Below are 18,739 nucleotides of genomic sequence, written 5' to 3'. Positions count from 1 at the left end.
ACACTGAAGACAGCTGAAATGCCAAATTCCATGTGTATTTTACCACAATAAAAATAAGCAAATAAAAAAAATAATAAAGGCAGCAGCACGGGGCACAGGGATAATCCTGCACTAACCAGGTTGCTAAAGAACACAATCTAAAACTCTGGAAAGCACCCAGATGCTTATCATTTCATACACAAGTCAAAGTTAAATTTATGTGCAAATATCTTCTAAAAAAATCTCACACAACGAACCTGAGAGGAACCATGAGTAATGGAATATTAGAGACTCACAAAAAACAATTCTCTCCCACCATTCTTCACAAGGCAAAAGGAAACCATTCATTACTTTGATCCGGAGGAGTGAGCCGCAGTGGCCCGTGTTTCTGCGTGCTTGTTATTGTTGCCTTTTGTGCGAGAAATAGATTTGGGGCTGTAGTATTAATCACAGTAGCTCTTTGGAGCTAAAAGGTGAGCTTCCTTTTTGAAGTCACAGGCACAAAGAGGCCCACAAATTATTCATCTTGTGTCTACCCAGGAAGAGAATTTAGAAAAGCAATGATCGGTGGGCCTGCAGGTCACACACTTGCTTGAAGACCTGCGTCTCCAACGAGGGCCACGGGAGGCCATGAAATTTGATTTCTCACGGGAACGTGCAAAACACATCTTAACCTCATTTGTAAAGCTCTGATGACCTTTAGATATTCACGATGGCCCTGCCAAAAAAGCATTTATTCACATATTCAGCCTAGTGACGGACAATTTATGGAGGGCACGAAAACGCTGGCGACACAATGAGGTCTGTGGGGGTTTTTGTCCCAGCTGGGAGATTGGGGTTAAGAGAAGTTCCGTACTCACTTGCAGAGGTGATGTGTGGGCTGCGCTGTGTAAGAAGGGCAATGCTGAGGACCTCAGACAAAACCTCCTTAGCCCGAGAAGTCTGCTCAGAGGGCCCGCCTCTCACTGCACCCAGGCACTAGCCCTGCCAGTTGGGTACCAAAGGCACACCCTCCAGTCGCTTCTAACCCTAACCTGGCCACGTGGGAGCTTCCGTGCCGGAAAACACCAGACTCTTCCAGATAGGTGCTGACACTTGAAGGGTACAGCAAAAAGGCTGCTACCCTGAACGCAGGCTTCAGAAGTTTTTCTACCATTTCTTTTTTTTTTAAAGATTTATTTGTGTATTTGAAAGGCAGAGTTACAGATGAAGAGGGAGAGATAGAGAGAAAGGTCATCCACCTGCTGGTTCACTCCCCAAATGGCCACAATGGTCAGAGCTAGGCCCATCCAAAGCCAGAAGCCAGGAGCTTCTTCCAAGTCTCCCATGTGGGTGCAGGGGCTCAAGGCCTTGGGCCATCTTCCACTGCATTCCCAGGCCATAGCAGAGAGCTGGATTGGAAGAGAAGCAGCCAGGACTCAAACAGGTGCCCATATGGGATTCCAATACCATAGGCAGATGCTTAGCCTATTATGTTACAGCGCCTGCCCTTACCATTTCATTTTAAATAGGTAGCTATATTTGTACCTCAAGACACAGCTGACATTATGTGATGTCAGTCTTCCACCAAAACAAGGCTGCAGATGACTACCCCCTAAGGTACTCATGGTCCCACTCTTCAAGGGACTGACTGCTCACAGGAGAGGATGCCCAAAAGCTGGTGCTCCCACCTACGTCCTTCCTCTCTGGAATCACTTTCATCTGATAAACCTGACCATGAGCCCATTCAAAATCTGACCCAGTGCACACTGCTGTGGCCTCAATACTCGGCCCCCTAAAATGCATAAGGTAAAACCTAATCACCAAGGTATCAGGAGATGGGGCTCCAAGGGATGGGATCGGTGCCCCTATAAAATAGAGCCGATGGAATTTCTCCCCTTCTAGCACGTGAGGACACAGCTAGAAACCACGTATCAAGCAGGACACAGGACCTCACTAGAGGTTTGCCTTGCTTGATCTTGGATTCTGCAGCCTGCACAACCGTGAGCCATAACCTTCTGTTGTTTCAAGGCCTCTAGGCTATGGTGCTATGTAATGGAAGCCCACAAGGACTACGAGAAACACACTGTATAATTCTCAATCCAACCACGCTCTCACTTGTTCTTGCCATTTTTTTTTTAAATCCCCAAAAGCCTATCCTTGGGAGGCGCTACTGAAGCATGAAATAAAAAGCCAAAGATCCAACAGTCACTTATTGCCAAACAGTACGTCCCCTTCTCACTTCCCTCTATCCACTCGTGCAGCTAATTCAATCTCGTGGCTACCTTGGGCTACTGTCCACCTGGACAATCTTTTGGCTCAGAGGCCGAGTAGCGGGACAGGTGCTCCCCAAGCACCTGCTCCTGTTTTCCTCACACCCTTCTCCCATGTAAAGCCTTAAAGGTACATTTGCTGAAGTGTCAGCCCCATCAGCATTGCGGCTGCCTACCCAACACTGAGCAAATACCTACATGCAATGGTGTTTCCATCCACCCCAGAAAACTCGCAGAAACTTTATGATCAAGAAGCACCAGGCACAGGCACGTTAATACTGCTCTCCCCTCCTTCAGTGGTAAGAAAGCCAGGGAGTACAGCGCACGGCCACGTAGAAGCCCTGAACTGCCGGAAGAGCTTTGCTTGAGCAGTACTGAGGCCCTAGGCACTCAGCAATTCACTGGATTTGAGTCCAACCCGTCACCAATGACACATTACAATTACATGCACCCTTACATGACTCCCTCACACTTACGGAACATTAATTTCCTCACCTGTGACCTAGAGTCACAGTCACACCTATCTTCAAACACTGTTTCGAGGATTACGTTGGGGCAACTAGCAAGTGCATCCAGTTAGCAGCACAGGGAACACCTGCTCAGCAATCACTAGTGTTCTTCCCCCAGCAACTGCAACAGTGCCAAGGAGAAAACAGAATATTCAGAAACAAACCAAAGGAAAGAAGTGCAGAGAAAAGCACAAGAAAGAGGATCCAGAGTAATACTGTAAAGCCAAATCATATCGTAAAAGGGCAGAAAAGCTTTAAAACACCAGTGGATCAGGGCTTTGCCAAGTGAGCTATTTTCCATTTGCATGGGCTCTGCTTATGCCACAGCACTGCTCTGCTCCCAAACGTTTTGGTGTAGTTACACTCAGAGCTGGTAAAACCGTGGCCAAAGTCTCTCGGCTCAGAGAACATCCCCACGAGTGTTCTTGAATCTATGAACCACGCAGAGGCACTCCTGAATCAAAAAGAAAACACAGGCATTGCCTATTCCGCCCCGAAGCTTGCTTGCAAATCCACTGCCACAAGCATGATGTAAACATTGACTTTCCTTAACACACCTCGGAGAATGCAAAGCACCAAGGGTGATGGAGTTTGGAACTCAAAAAACTACCACTCAGGGGCCGGCGCTGTGGTAAAGCCTCCGCCTGCAGTGCTAGCATCCCATATGGGCGCCAGTTCGTGTCCTGGCTGCTCCACTTCCAATCCAGATCCCTGCTAATGGCCTGGGAAAGCAGTGGAGGATGGCCCAAGTGCTTGGGCCCCTGCACCTGCATGGGAGACCTGGAGGAAGCTACTTGCTCCGGGCTTCGGTTTGGCTTGGCTCTGGCTGTCGCAGGCATTGGGGGCATGAACCAGAGGATGGAAGACCTTTCTCTTGCCTCTCCCTCTCTCTGTAACTCTACCTCTCAAATGAGTAAATAAATAAAATCTTAAAAAAAAAAAAAAAAAACTACCATTCAGCTACAGACAAAAGCCACACCTTTGAGATACCACTCAGGTTTCTCAGAGACCTCCAAGTCACAATGTCTGAAATGGAGGAATTCTCATTTCCCCTCTCCACCCCCAACCTGCCCTCTGCACAGTCCTGCCCCTCAGTTCATGGCCAGGCCACCCTTCCAGAGGCTCAGGATCTTGCCCACGGCTCCTCCTCCTCCCTATTCCCCAGCCCCACTTAAACATGTCTGCGCCCCAGCCACTCCTCTCTCAGAGCCACCGTCCCACTCACTAGGCTTCCTGGGATCCCTGCGCGGGCTTCCGGTCACCCTCTGTTGTCCCCCTCCAGCCTCCACAACTGGTCAGAGCCTGCAACCCCTGTCTCTGGGCCTGTAACCACCACCCATCCTGGCCCCACCTGCTGGGTCCCACCCCTAGGCCTCCCTGGCATGTTCCCAAGGCCTGACCTTCACCCTGGCTCTCCCCGCTGCCTGGGCTCTCTGCTCTCAGATACTGACACGCCTTCCTCTTCACCACCTTCCGGTCGGCGCTCCGATGTCAATTTTGGAAGAAGTCCCTCCCTGGCTGCCTTCTGACAAGCAACGAGGTCTCCCAACATGCCCTGCCCCTTCTCCTTGCTGACTGCTCTCCAGATACGGGCATTTTCTGACGTCTTCTGTCATCTATTTCATTTTGCTTGGTGTCTTCCCTGGACATCAGCCCCACCCGCACTTCACTTAGCGCTGTGTCCCCAGCACCTAAAATTATGCCTGATCCATTGTAGACGCTTGACTTAAAAACTACCTCTGGGCTTCTCTTCCATCAGCTAACTAAACACCCCTGTGAGGTGCCAGGACGTGTGGCCTCTTCCTAACTCCGTCCTCTCTCTGTCCCACATCAGTTCAAGTTTCCTAAGGTTCTTGGTATTTTTGCAGGTGATGTCAGTCAGTGCTTCTACAATTTTTCTAGCCATTAATAATTATCGTACAGTTGAACAATTCCATATACTGAGAGAAGCCCTAAGCTCCTACGTCAGAAAGGGTCAAAGGAAAAACACTGATCTCACTCTGCTACTTCCACCTGCAAGTGGAAGACACAATCGCAAGTCACTAACAGAAGAGCAAACAACACCCACACACTTGGCATGTGCATGGACAGTCTCTGTTACATGGCCTGGGCTGGGAGTCACATTCCTAGGGAGCACTGGGAGAGAGGCCATGGAAGGAACTCCTGTCCCCCTGTGCAGCCCAGAGGGTGCTTCCATCAAGGCACCCGGGGATCACCAACAGCGGCAAGCCAGGACCTGTCACTGAAGGGCCTGCCTGGCAGGAGCGAATGTCTAGATGGCAAATGAGGTTCACTGGGATGGGGAGGAAGGAGTCCTCTGACCTCTCTCCCCTTGTCTGTCATCCTCCCGCCAGTGGCCAAGCCCAACCTGCAGCCAGAGGGCAGGGGAGACCTGGGGAGCCTGGAGCACGATCTGCAGGGCGGAGAACACCAGCCACAGCTCTCTTGGCCCAACAGGCACCTGGAGGGCCTGGGCCAGCCCGGGGAAGAGCACAGAAGGGAGCAGCACGAGCTCTCTCCCTTTCCTTCTCCTCCCTGTTAACCGTCGATTCCCTGGGATGAAGGAGCCGGGTGCACGTAAACTTGAGCTAGGGCTGCCTCACTCCATCGAGGGGAGACAGACGGACTTCAAGGAGCTCAGCTCTGGAGGGTTACAGCTCACAGCACCAAGTCCCTTGGCCAAGGCAAATGGTTTCTAGTACCCAGCACTTAAGAACCAAGCCCCCCCTGGCTGGCGCCGCGGCTCACTAGGCTAATCCTCCACCTTGCGGCGCCGGCACACCGGGTTCTAGTCCCGGTCAGGGCGCCGGATTCTGTCCCGGTTACCCCTCTTCCAGGCCAGCTCTCTGCTGTGGCCAGGGAGTGCACTGGAGGATGGCCCAAGTGCTTTGGCCCTGCACCCCATGGGAGACCAGGATAAGTACCTGGCTCCTGCCATCAGATCAGCGTGGTGTGCCAGCCATTGGAGGGTGAACCAACTGCAAAGGAAGACCTTTCTGTATCTCTATCTCACTGTCCACTCTGCCTGTCCAAAAAAAAAAAAAAAAAAAAAAAAACCAAGCCCCAGTTGCCACATGGCATGGCCAGTTTCTTTTTTCTAGAAAATCTCCATTTTTTTTTTTTTTTGCTACCTTGAGACTGACCCTGATGGAACTTCCTCGGACCCACAATTACAGGTTGGAGAACGTGACTCTTCTAAAGCCATGTCAAATGTGTCCTAAGTGACTCATCACCGAGCGATTGTGGTAAACACCTGCATCAAAGTTCTAGGTGCCATCTGCACCTATTCCAACAGCCACACAAAGGAGCCATTCATCGCCAAGCTGGAGTATCCTGCCCAAGTGACCACCAGGCTAACACCAAACCTGTGCAAGTTTCCGGAATCAGTAGAAAGAAGTTTCAGAATTTAATCTTAATGGAAAATTCCCAAACGGATGGTGTCAGATTACTCCCAAACAGCAGTGATTGCTCCTCCACTGAGGAATTTGAAAGGATGCAACTGTGTGGGTTAAATCCTTGTCCAATGAGTTTGAGGGGCACCTGGCTCCTGGCCTCCGTTCCATCAGGCACTTTGTCACCGGAGGCAAGTCTCGCCTTCTCAGCACTCAGTGCCCTCATCTCTGCAATCCCTAAATAAGATGTTCCTCAGGACATACCGGGAGAGTCAGCTGCGATGTTCTTCCCGTCTCGGTTAGAGACTTCTCTCCTAACTGTGGATTTTGTCCAAGTTAACATCACAGTAGAACTGAAAGCACGCATGCGTCAGACCCATCTGGAATCGAGAGGTGGACCTTCCGCTGACAAACCCTGTGAATCTGGACCAGAATTCTACCCCTGTTGTACCTGACCACATGCAGTGGCTGGGTGACAAAATGCACAGAATGGCAGAGTGCCACCATTACCACCATCATTTTTCAAATGTGCTTTCAAGTCGAATTGGTGAAGGAACAAAATTTCTTTGAGTGCTCTCTAGAATTATTCTCTATCCTACAAATAATTCTTTTCAAAAAGTTGAGTTAAAAATAACACAAATGACTACCATGATCACTATCAACTCTGGATAATAGCTCTAATTGCTTAAAAAAAAAAAAAAGGCAGACTCAAGTACGTGTACTTGGTCAGAGCACAAGAAATTTGTACTAAGGGAATCTTGGACAACTATTTCAGTTTGGACCCTTTTCTATGAAAAAGAACAGCAAAGTAGACCTGTTTGTGAATGTGTGAATGCTGCCTTGAAAACAGGGAGGTGGGAAGATACTGCATGCAATTTTTTTAAGATTTATTTATTTATTTGAAAGACAGAGTTACAGAGAGGCAGAGGGAGAGAGAGAGAGAGAAAGGTCTGTTAGGCAGGAAGTTAGGTATGAGCTTATGTGTGTGTGACAAAGGCCTCCGGAGAAGACTTCTATGTCCAGCATATGCATCTACATCTCAAAGTTATCCCGATAATGCTTCAGGGGCAGCCCAGTGTTCGCATCCTGCCCTGCCCCCTTCTACCTGATAACCTGCCAGGCAGAGGTCCCTGCTCCTTCTGCCTGACAAATCTTCCACCATCTCCCAGATGCAGCCCAGTATCTGCATTTCAAACACCCTGCTTCAGATCACCATTCTCTAGGGGGTCCTGCTCACCCTTCCTCTGAACCCAGGATAGCACCAGCTAGGTTTCCTCCTGTCTGATACCTTCAAGGAAAAACTCAGATAGGAGCTTCTTAGTATTTACAGCCATAAAATCCTTTGTTTCAGGAGGAGATGTGTGAAGACAGAGACCCATCTCCTTAAAAACCCCTCAACCGGACTGCACGCTCAGCCCTCTGCCTCTCTGCTGAGTCGCCCACCTGGTCTGGCCAGGTGTAATCTCTGCACTCTCTCTCAGGTCCTGTCTGGAGAGGTGCCCATCCATTCTTGCGGATGTCCCTACCCTAATAAACCTTGCTATTTTACCTCCCACTACTCTCTGTCTCACGCCTGAATTCTTTCTTGCGCGAAGACAAGAACCCTCCAATTTCTCCGGTAACAGGTCTTCCATCCGCTGGTTCACTCCCCGGATGGCCACAATGGCCAGAACTGTGCCTATCCAAAGCCAGGAGCCAGGAACTTTTTCCAGGTCTTCCACAGGGGTGCGGGGGCCCAAGGACTTGGGCCATCTTGTACTGCTTTCCTAGGCCATAGCAGAGAGCTGGATCAGAAATGGAGCAGCTGGAACTCGAACCGGTGCCCATATGGGATGCCCGCACTGCAGATCGGGGATTTAACCCACTGCACCACAGAGCTGACACCTGCAAGCAATTTTATATATGGCTTTACCTAAAGTGCTCCTCTGAGCTAGGGAATCTGATGCAGGCTTTTTCGGGCTCTCGCCAGCACCTGACCTGTGAAGAGCTAGCTCACCCTGGGCTCGGAGGCCTCCAGACACTCAGGAAGTGGCCGTCCGGACAGGACTAAGCACCCCCATAGAAAGGGGAAACACCCAGTCACATGTTTACTTTGATGCATGATTGATTGTGCTAGCAATCAAACCAGAGAACCATGGCCACGTCCAGGAAACTCCTTGGTGCATAAGTGACTGCAAATGACCTTTCTCTGCCTGGGTCCCAAGACATTGCTGATAGGCACAATGAGAAGAAATTGCTTCAGTTCTGTCTCTGGTTGCTGCAAATGAACCACCTGAGGTCTTCTATTTCTGACCTGTCACAAACAAAAAACATCAATCATCCAGTCTCTCTCTTGCATCACCATTTTGTATTAGGGTTTTAAATTCAACTTTAAACCATCGAGGTCCTTGACAAGAGTATCTACTCCGCATAAACATTTCATTGACAGCTTTTCCAATAAATATTTACTGAAAGAGGGAAGAAGGAAAGGGAGAAAAACACTCACCAAGACCTCAGGCGCCCCCAGTTTCAAGGGTAAGGAAGTAGCAACGCAGGGCCATGGCAAGACACCCAGGGAGTATGCCCCGTGTTCCAGGTGCCTTACCAGCTGCTCACATTCGCCCCCTGGGGGTATCTTATTTGACCATTTTACAGATGAGAAAACTTCCTGAGTGTCCCCCCAGACAGTAAGTTTCAGAGTCAAGACAGAAACAGAGTCGACAGAATCCAGACTGGCTGCACGCCCAAGTTCACCTAATACAACCTTAAAAGGCAAGCAGTGATGTTTCCATTTGTAGAAGAGAAAATCAAACCCAATTGGTTAAATGATCAGGAAGAAGCCACATGGCCACAACCAGTGCCTCTACTTGTTCACGACCATAGAATCCTAGAAAATAAGACTCCGGCCTGTTCTTCCACATGGATGTGTAATAAGCTCATCCGATGGGCAGATGCCTGTCATCTCTCCGAACCTCGACCCAGAAGTCCCACTGAAAATACAACAGCAGCAGCAGCGCAGCACCTTGTGATTTATAAGGACAACTGTATCTCTAAGAGTCTCCCTGTGACATGCAGAAGGCAGATAACGTCAGGCCAGGGCACACTCAGTGACAGGCGGCACATCACGTCACTGATCAAGACACCAGGGACACGAGGCGACAGCAGTGACGAGTCCCAAAGATCACGGCTTCAGGAAACTGTGGTTCCCAAGGAATACGCTGCGAAATGACCATGTTCTCTTCCAAAGTGACACATAAGGACACACAGGCCATGAATACAAGAGGTCTTTCCCAATGCTCCAGGAATCCACGTATTTGAGGAGAAAGCCTTCATATTTTCCTTTTCTCCCCCCTCCCAACTATGGATCTTTAAAAACCTCTGCGCACTAAAAGGAGGAGAGAGTTCACTGAAGGAGACGCTGTTTGCCATCCGGGCACGCCAGTCTGTTTGTTAAACACGCTCAGGAGTGCTGGGTGACTGCCACTTTTGTACTTCTTGCTAGAATTGCACCCTGACTCAGAAGCTGACCTGTGTGTGTCACTGAATGAGACAAGACAGAGCCAACCAAGAGTTTTCTCCAAACTCAAAAGAAGATCTAGATCATCAGCCTTCAAGGCAAACTGATAATCACACTCAGCAAACCCTCGGCAGGGGTCTCAGCCTCAGTTTCCACCCACTGCCACCGTAAGAAATCTCAAGCTCTGCTTCCACCTCCTCTGGCTTAACCTGCCAGGGCGCAATCTGGACTTGGGGACTTTTCAACATTCCCCAGGTGGCTCTAGTGGGCATCCAAGGTTAGACCCACAAGTACAGAAAGTAAGGCACACACCTGCCTGCTTGCCCAAAGAGTGCCACGCAGGTGCTAATGACCATGAAGAATTTCACAGTTCAAAGGCAATCTGCTCACTGCATAATTGAAAAGCCTTTTATGATTGCTCTCCTGCCTCAATCTAGATGAATATGTTAAAAAAAAATCCATTTAAAGAGTCCTACGTGGCTCTTTGAGAGTCACAATCATAGCGGCACATTTAAGCATTATAAGAACTGAGGGTAGGCAAGGACAAATGACCACGAAGTCCACGCCTCAAACAATTTACATCTTACAGGTCTGAGGGCAGATGCCGGAGATGAGGCTCCCTGGGCGGGTGTCAGCGTGCTGGCAGGGCTAGTCCCTTCTGGAACCTGTTGTGGCTTTCGATGGCTGCTGGCATTCCTTGGCTCAGGGCCCCTTCCTCACACCACTTCCCCTCTTACTTCACTGGAATATCACTTCTCCCACTATGAACACTGATCTCCTGCCACCCTTGCGAAAGCACTGGGCCCAGTCAGATAATCCAAGATCAACTCAACACTCCAAGATCTCTAACCCAATCATGCCTGCAAAGTCCTCTTTGCCACGGAAGGTGACATGTTCACAGATTCCAGGAATCAGGACAAAGACATCTTTGAGGAGTCATTATTCAGCCTACCACCAATCGAGGTGGGCATCACCACCTCTATCTTGTCATCCACCCCGCCTGCAAACCAGAGGGTTTGTCTGCAGTTCCTGGTTCACTATCTAAGAGGTTAGAACAACATACAGGGTGCTATGGGCCACAGGAGGCAAAGTCTGCCCTCCTTTCAACTGCTAATTTCCCTTCCCAAGGGCAGGTCATAGTACCTCCTCTGATAGAGGCCTGGGCCTCCCAGGCCCTGGAGGACAGGGACAGAATCTGGGCAGATGGGCCTTGCTGGGTTTCCCTGCCCCAGGCTGTCTGTCATTATCCCCTTCTGGTCAAATCCATCCCAATTCTGTTGTCTCTGCTTCAGTGGTGCCTGTGGAATGAAGTCTCCATAAAAAAAAACACAAAGGACAGGGTTCTGAGACCTTCTAGGTAGAAGGAAAGTCAACAAGAACTCACCCTCATGCTGGGAGCCGGGAGCACCCCAACTCCGCAGGGGCAGAAGCTCCTGTGCTAGGAATTCTTCCAGCCCCTGCCCTAAATACTTCACCTGGATGCCTCTCTGTATCCTTTAAATATCCTGTTTGATAAACAGGTGAATGTCAGTGTGGTGTTGTCCTGGGTTCTTTGAGAACGCCCAATTTGTAGCCCATCGGTCAGACTCACAGAGGCCCAGACTTGCAACTGGGTGTGAAGTGAGGGTGGTCTTGGGGATGACCCCCTCCATCTGAGGGATCTCACACTATTCTCTATGCAGGTTTCAGAACAGCATAGCCAGTATCCACTGCAGAACTGACAACTCGCCTGTTGGTAGTCTTTCATGTTGATGTTACGTGGCTTGGGAGCAAAGTCTGTGGTTCCGACACACTGTTAATGAAACCCTGGCCAACAAAGAATCCTCTCCTGTTAACAGCCTCCTGCACTGCCAGACACGCTTACAGCCCATGACAGCCTGCCTGCTGCACAGTGACTTACTGTCCTGTAATAGTTTTCTTTACTAAAAATCTGCTGAGCTGTCTTTTTAGGGTCCCTAATACAACCAGACGGAGCTGGCTGCAGCCAAAATTGTGACATGAGCCTACACAGATCAGCTCAGACCAACCCTGACCATGGTCACCTTGCAGTTGGCTGTAATGTTGAATGATACACCTCATCTTTCTTTCTTTGTCTCTTTAACATTTATATATGAAAGGCAGAGTTAGAGAGAGAGAGAGAGAGAGAGAGATCTTCCATCTGCTGGTTCACCGCCCCCCACCCCATGGCTGCAAAGGCTGGAACTGGACCAATCCAAAGCGAGGAGCCAGGAGCTTCTTCCATGTCTCTCACTTGGGAGAGAGCAGGGCCAAAGCACCTGAGCCATCTTCTGCTGCTGCTTCCCAGGCACATTAGTAGGGAGGTGGATTAGAAGTGGAGCAGCCGGCACTTGAACTGGTATCCACATGGGATGCCAGCCCTGTAAGCAGCAGCTTTACCCCTACACCATAGTGCCGCCCCATCTCATGTGTCAGGGCCATCGCTGAACATACAATGCGTGGAAAGGCATGATTCGCTCAGGCACAGCTCAGGACTTTCCACGTCCCTGTCCTGTGTATCTACTGTGTTCCGTCATTTTTTTTTTTTTTTTGTCCAATTATGCCTCATTTACCCTAACTCCATAATTTCCCAACCCCTTTTGGAATGGGGAGATAGATTTGGGCTTTGTTGGCTTTCCTCCTCCCATCTCCTTACAGGCCTGGAACACAGCTTCTCCTTCTCCCAGGATGCATCTGGGGTCTTGTGAACTGGCACGCCCGAGGGAGGGCTGGGACGGCCGGCTGCTCAAGGCCCACAAGCAGTGTTTTCGCCTGGCCTCAGTTAGGGTCATTGCTCCTTGGCCCATACGTGCCAAACGGAAACCTGCGGCTCCAGGCACCACCACTGGTAGGACCCCTTCTCTTCCCCAGGCCACAGAGCAGCAAGCCCAGGGCGTCAGCAGGTCATGACGACACAACCATCTGAGACTGCTTAGGCAAGAAAAGAAAGCGGGAAGAAAAGTAGGCTCTCAGATTTAAGAACGTAAAACAACGCGCACCAGCTAAGTGCTAAGACGCACACAGCCACTGCACGAGTCTCCAGGAAAATGTTCAATAGGTGGCACCACGTCCCCCACACCCACCGTACTCTCAGAATGACAGGAGAAATGGTCTTTCGGAGATGTGTCCCTGGCTCTTTTCTTTCTTCCTTTCAAATCGAGGGAACTGCAGGGTGGTACTTAGAGTCTCAGCCGCCTTCTGGAATGGGGCATTATTTTAGTTGCGGTAATGAGGAGATAGTGAACATTCTATTATGTGGTTATACTTCTCTTGATAACTCGGAATTCCATTTCTCTCTCCTTTTACGAGCACATCAGAGGGAAAAGATCCCAGTGCTGAATCATAGCCACTTTAACAATGGGAGCAAGTAAACAAGCCAAGCAAAGCTCACTGCCAAGTTTATACTCTGCCTATGTCTGTGTTCAATCTGATGTGAAAATAGTGGGGAAGGAAAAAAAAAATCAATGCCGTATCAGAATGCAACTGGTGTAACAGCAGCCAGTTACATGATTTCCCTGGACCACAGACAACCCAGCGACGAAGCCACAAAAGATAGAAGAGCAAATAAGAGTTCTTAAATGTCATTTGGAAGAATTCAAACTACCAGAATATTATATTTTAAACAAGCTAATAGCAACACGGAAAAAGAAGAGCTGATAGAACTCCCTGTGTGGTTTGTGCTCATGCCAAAGCCATCCCTGAAGCCAGCACCTTATTCAAATTACACGCAATGCATGGACCGACCCGAATGGGCAGTTACGGATTACCAATTTAAAGACACAGCCAATGTATTTCATAAAATATTAGGGTAGTACCCAAAGAGAATTCTAGCTTACCAGTAGTCAACCACAAAAATATAATAAAATTAGGATGTTCTAGTCCATATAATTCATTGCTTTGGCAATATCATAACTTCAAAAACAAACTGGCTAAACTAAAAGAGACTGTGCACTTGCTAGCACACACCACAACATGGCCACTCGATATGTTCTTCTATCCAGGTACTGAAGGAGCCCTGGGCCTCGTCCTGGTTCTGCCACTAACTTGCTGTGCAACCCTGGCCCTGCCACTCAACTTCTCTGAGTGCCAGGATTCTCATCTGTACAGGGAGAGGGCCGGACACCCTGACCTTATGACGTCTTTTCCAATTCTGACTCTAAAAGCTTCCAAAAGATGCATTAACAAAATTCACTGGCTGCTATCTGTCTGAAATGAGATTCTAATTGGGTGGATGAGCAAAGTGACGCCAGTGAAGCCAATGATCAAGACTCTTGAGAACTAAATGCTGGAAAAGAACACAGTCCCAGGTAAGCCTCAAAGCGTATGGGCTCCCAGGAGTTCATTGCAAAGATCCCTTATCAGCGGGGTTCTTTGTAAGAGAGGCCTCTTCATTCCAGCCACCTCCAGCAGTCTTGGGACACGTGGGGCCACTGCGGGTCCAGCATGGCCTCCCAGGTGTGTGACTGAGGCCTGGCTGCTCCCTGGAGTTGGACAGAAGAGAATTCAGAACATGCGCTTCCCTCCTCCTGCTGCCCCTCACTCTGGGGCCGGTACAACCACCTCGGTACTCCTGAGGGGCCACGGAGGCAGCCACCAAAAATGAAAAGTGGGCTCACCAAGCTGTTGACTTCTGCCAGATTCAGCTCCCCGAACAGCTAGCTCCAAGTAACAAATGTGCTTGCTTGAGTGGAAGAGCTCAGGAAAAAAGTGACAGGAAAATTGAGGACTGGCTATAAAACTCATCTTCAAAAAGCCATAATTATCACAATAGTGTCACCTAAGTATTATTTACAAACTTCCTTACGCACAATCCTTCCTCTCCTAACAGCCCTCATCTAGATACAGTGCCATTACTCAGGGACAACATTTTAAATTAATTAAGTTGTAAAACAAGGAGAAACCAGCGTTTTTCAATCAAAACTCTTTCGTGACTATCCTTAAAATAGACGCAGGAAACAAGAATAAAAGAGAAGCTGACTGTTTACCTCTCTGCTGACAATTTGTATTTACCAGTTTTATCATATGCCATTTTCCTTTTTTTTTTATTTGTTTATTTATTTGACAGGCAGAGTGACACAGAGAAGGAGAGAGAGAGAAACATTCCAACCGCTGGCCCATTCCCCAAACGGCCGCAATTGCCTGGAACTCCATCCTGGTCTCCTGTGTGGCGACAGGGCCCCAAGTACTTGGGCCATCATGCATCTGCTGCTTTCTCAGGCACATTAGCAAGGCATTGGATCAAAAGCAGAGCCGGGGCTCAGATATAAGATCTGCCATCCCAAACAGCAGCTTCATCCACTGTGCCCCAAAGCTGGCCCCCGTATGCCAGTTTTCAGACTCTGTCTCCTTGCAAGAGGAAGGACAAAGTACAGAAATGACTTGTCCCAAGGCAGGTCACACCAAAAACCCCGATGGCTAAATTCCAGTGCCTACTCTAGATCACCACATACCATGTCCACATGGTTCCAGTCTCACGGCAAACCTAGAATAATTTTTATATTAAAAAGCTGTCAAAGATTTCACCCAGGACTTGCTTCTAAACCACCAGATCTCCAGACTACTTTGGTTTGAATTCCAGTAAGATGAAGCAAATTTTCAATAGGAAAAAAAATGGCATTTTCTCTGCAAGCAGCAACAGGCAAGAGAATGTCTCCCGTCGTCTGCTGCTATTGCTGCAATTCCTCTCTTAACCTCCTGCGACCTCCTTTAAATGACCAACCGTTCTGTTTCATGGTCATGTTCTGCCCAGACAGCGGCACAAGAGCAGCAAGAGTTTCGCGTCTTCCAGGGCCTGCCTGGCAATCAAAAGTATTATGCTTTTTCCATTCTATTTTGGGGTGACAGGCCATCACAAAACATCCCAGCCTCAGCCTTATGAATCAGAAGTCATTTAAAGTAAATTTGTCATGGAAGTGTGTAAGCAGCTATATTCTGAAGAATCTTTCAAAATAGTGCCTTTGCCCTGTGATTATAAATAATCAGACAATGAAAACAACAGCAGCAGGAAAAAAAAAATAAAAACAACCCTCTGGTCCCTGTTGAGGCGGCAGGGATGAGCTTAGCTTTAATGTTGGATCTTCTGTGCCACTCAATCTATTGAAATTGATGAGGCGGGCTACCTCTGACAGGGGCTGTCCCACCCTGGAATCCAGAGGCCACAGCTCTCTTCACACAATCAGAATCCCCCTCCCCAGCCACCAGCAGTTCCCCCCACCCCAGGTCCCAGCATTCGTCCTAACCTCAGCAGAGACATGGGTAGGCCCGGTGCCTCCTGGGACTCCATCCGGGTTCCACCGATGCTGTGCTCTCCCACCTGGGGTCCGCTCCCCCCCACCACGCCCCGACGACGCCGGGGTCCTTTATTGGTTTCCTAGCTCTCCACAGGTGAAGGCCCTCAGACCTTAAGACTCCTCCTACCCCTAAGCCACCTGAATCCGTCTCCCCCACGACTCTGTCCCCCGAGATGTGGCCACCTCTGGAAATCCTGAGGTCAGCTCCAGACGTGCCATCACAACCTGTCACCCCAAAGGACCCCTGCGCCCCAAACTCTGCTGCAGCCCCTCCCGCTCACCGGTTGCTGACTTCCCCAGCCCCTCCTAGGCCTGGCCAGGCCCTGAGAGTGAGACGAGCAGCATCAGTGACCTCACTTTGCTGGTAGCCCTCGGTGCTAGCCCCAAACCTCTTCATGCCAGGGCACTACCGCTGGAGAGAGGCTGCCCTCATTATCACCCTCACTATTTACTTGAGGCCTGCCAGCGGCTTGCACAGAGCAACCTATTAATTGCCTTGCAGACATCATGATGCAGCAAATTTCACAATTTTCACAGAGGTGAGAAAACCAAGATCCCATTTTAATAAGAAGTGTGCTTAAGCTCAGTCAGTAAGACTAGGGCAAAAACCAGGACTCAATTCGGGGTCGCCTGGATTTGTTCTTACTGAAGGAATCTTATTTGGGGAAACTCCATGTTTCTTATGCACCAGCTAATGTAGGTACTGACTATGGGGGTGGGGTGGGGGGCATTTTTCTAACCCATATGTGCCCATCTAAAGTCCTGCCGCCATGTCCTCCTATCGTGGGCAAGTGTTGGAGGCTCCCTCCAGCCACCTACCAGTCATTGCCACCACCACAGCCACGCATTCGCTCAAATTCCCATCTCAGTACTTCTGATAACACCAACTGTTTCAACTCAAACGGGCAGGCCTTTGGAACTTCCCACTGGTACCACTGGAGCTTCGTGGTTTCCGGCTTAGCTGACTTAAGTGAAACAGCAATGGAGCACGAATGAGCTGTTGTACAAATTCAAACTCAAAGTTGCTTCGAAGCGTGGCATCACTTTGACATGTGGGGCTCCCGGGGTGCCATGACACGTGCACTGGGGATGTAGGGGCACAGCGTGGCAGTCTGGGGGCACCCAGGGCTGCCCCCTATCCAGGTGCCATAATCTGCCCTCTGAGAATGAGCTTGAAGCTGCGACTTGGATGAGAAGCAAACCCTCAGGGCAGAAGGTGGCACAGGCAGGGGCTGAACTACGTCCTTCCCAAAAGCTACGTTGAAATCCGACCCTCAGAACCCCAGAATATGACAGATTTGGAAACAGCTTGCAAGGATTTAGCAAGAGGTGCTCCTGGAGTGGAATGGCCGGTATCCTCAAGGCAGGAGAGGCAGACAGAGGCAAAGCAGAGTAACGTAGCCACAGCCAAGGAACACCCAAGAACACCACAAGAAGGGATGGAAGGAAAGATTCTCCTTACCAGCTTCAGAGGGGCTGGATCCCCAAGTGCTTGGGTCCCTGCACCCACGTGGGAGACCCGGACAGAGTTCCTGGCTCTGGGCTTCAGCCTGGCCTATCCCTGGTCATTACAGCCATTTGGAGAGTGAACCAGCCAATGGAATATCTCCCTCTCTCTATAACTCTGCCTTTCAAATAAGTCTTTAAAAAAAAAATCTGCAGTTGGAAAACACTCCTTTAACTTTTTTGGCTGCCCAGGTGATACAGCCGGTCTCCTACCCACTCTTGACAACGAAGTATCTCTGGAGGAAGATCTGAGCAGCTTCTCCGGGCTTCAGACTCCAGCACTCTGGCCCTTGCACTCTTAGCTCCTTTTGCACTTCAGATCATCACGCACTCCCGTGTGTGTGCTACAACTGGCACACCACCCCAGGGTGTCTCTTCCTGCAGCTGGAATGGGGGTAGTGTCTGAGAGGCTGGTGCACAGGCAGACATCTGATGACCTGATGAGCCTCCTCTCCAAGACAACAAGTGACAAGGAGGGCAAAGGCAGGGCCAGAGCCAGGCAGCAGGTATCCCAGGAGAGGGCAGCACACGAAGGGTTAAGATGAAAAAGCCCTGGAGATAAACTTGGGTGGAGGCTGTGGCTCTAATCGGCTGCCTTTCCCACATTGCTAATCTTGCCCTTTCTGAGCAACGCCCAGCCATGGGTCACCAAGAGAACTGGACTTGACCTTGCAGGCCTCTGCCCAGTATGGGGGGTTCCTAGCAGAGACCAGCTCTGACACCAAGAATGTGGACTTTTCTCAAGTCAACAAGCCAGCTCTCCAACTGGGTCCATCCAACTGCAACAGCAATTACCCAGGATTAGCACAGACCCGCCCCCAGCCCCCAGGTCCGTGGCTCAGTCCCCCAAGACCAGCCCCATTTGGGTTGCAAGCCTCTTACCTCCCACACTTGATCCACCACCCAGAAATGGGCGGCTCCCATGCACCCTACTATTATAGCCAGCACAACTCAAAACAGCCAAACCAAAGAGGCGCACAGGGCAAGTTTCGGGGGATGAGAGCGCGTGGGCTCCATGTGTTCACCAACCCGGAAGCGCTCTGAGCTGTGTCCTGCAGAGGTCTCGTGAAGGTTCCGCGGTGCTGGGGACAAGGCTGACCCAAAGGCTCCACTGCTAACTGAGCTGATCTCCAGCCCCGCTGCCCTCCCTGGCGGTCTCGGGGTGGAGCTGAGTCCCAACCCTCTAATCACAAGCGTTGTCCACAGGAGAGCCCACGGGAGCCGCCTCCTCAGCAGGAACTCAAGTACAGCTGAAAGAAGTTCATTGTGAAAAACAAAAGACAGAACATTCCAAGGGTTTTACAAGTTCTTATGTCAG

The 18,739-nt window shown here is 49.9% G+C and overlaps 1 protein-coding gene across 8 annotated transcripts in view; it reads right to left on the bottom strand.

Annotated features, from left to right (window-relative positions):
* The window catches only part of RNF152 (ring finger protein 152), a 78,006-nt gene that overhangs the window by 33,397 nt on the left and 25,870 nt on the right, over positions 1–18,739 (bottom strand). The window contains exon 1 of one of the 8 annotated variants that reach the window (XM_089305021.1): positions 15,865–15,986. The exons of the other annotated variants lie outside the window; for them this stretch is intronic. The gene's annotated coding sequence lies outside the window, so the exon portion shown is untranslated. Of the gene's footprint in view, positions 1–15,864; positions 15,987–18,739 lie in introns of those variants that run through there. 8 annotated transcript variants of the gene reach the window in all.

This window comes from Oryctolagus cuniculus, chromosome 10, assembly GCF_051225735.1.
Source record: "Oryctolagus cuniculus isolate XC-2025 breed Fujian yellow rabbit chromosome 10, ASM5122573v1, whole genome shotgun sequence".
In the NCBI taxonomy this organism is placed as follows: domain Eukaryota; kingdom Metazoa; phylum Chordata; class Mammalia; order Lagomorpha; family Leporidae; genus Oryctolagus; species Oryctolagus cuniculus.
This window is presented reverse-complemented; position numbering and strand designations above follow the sequence as displayed.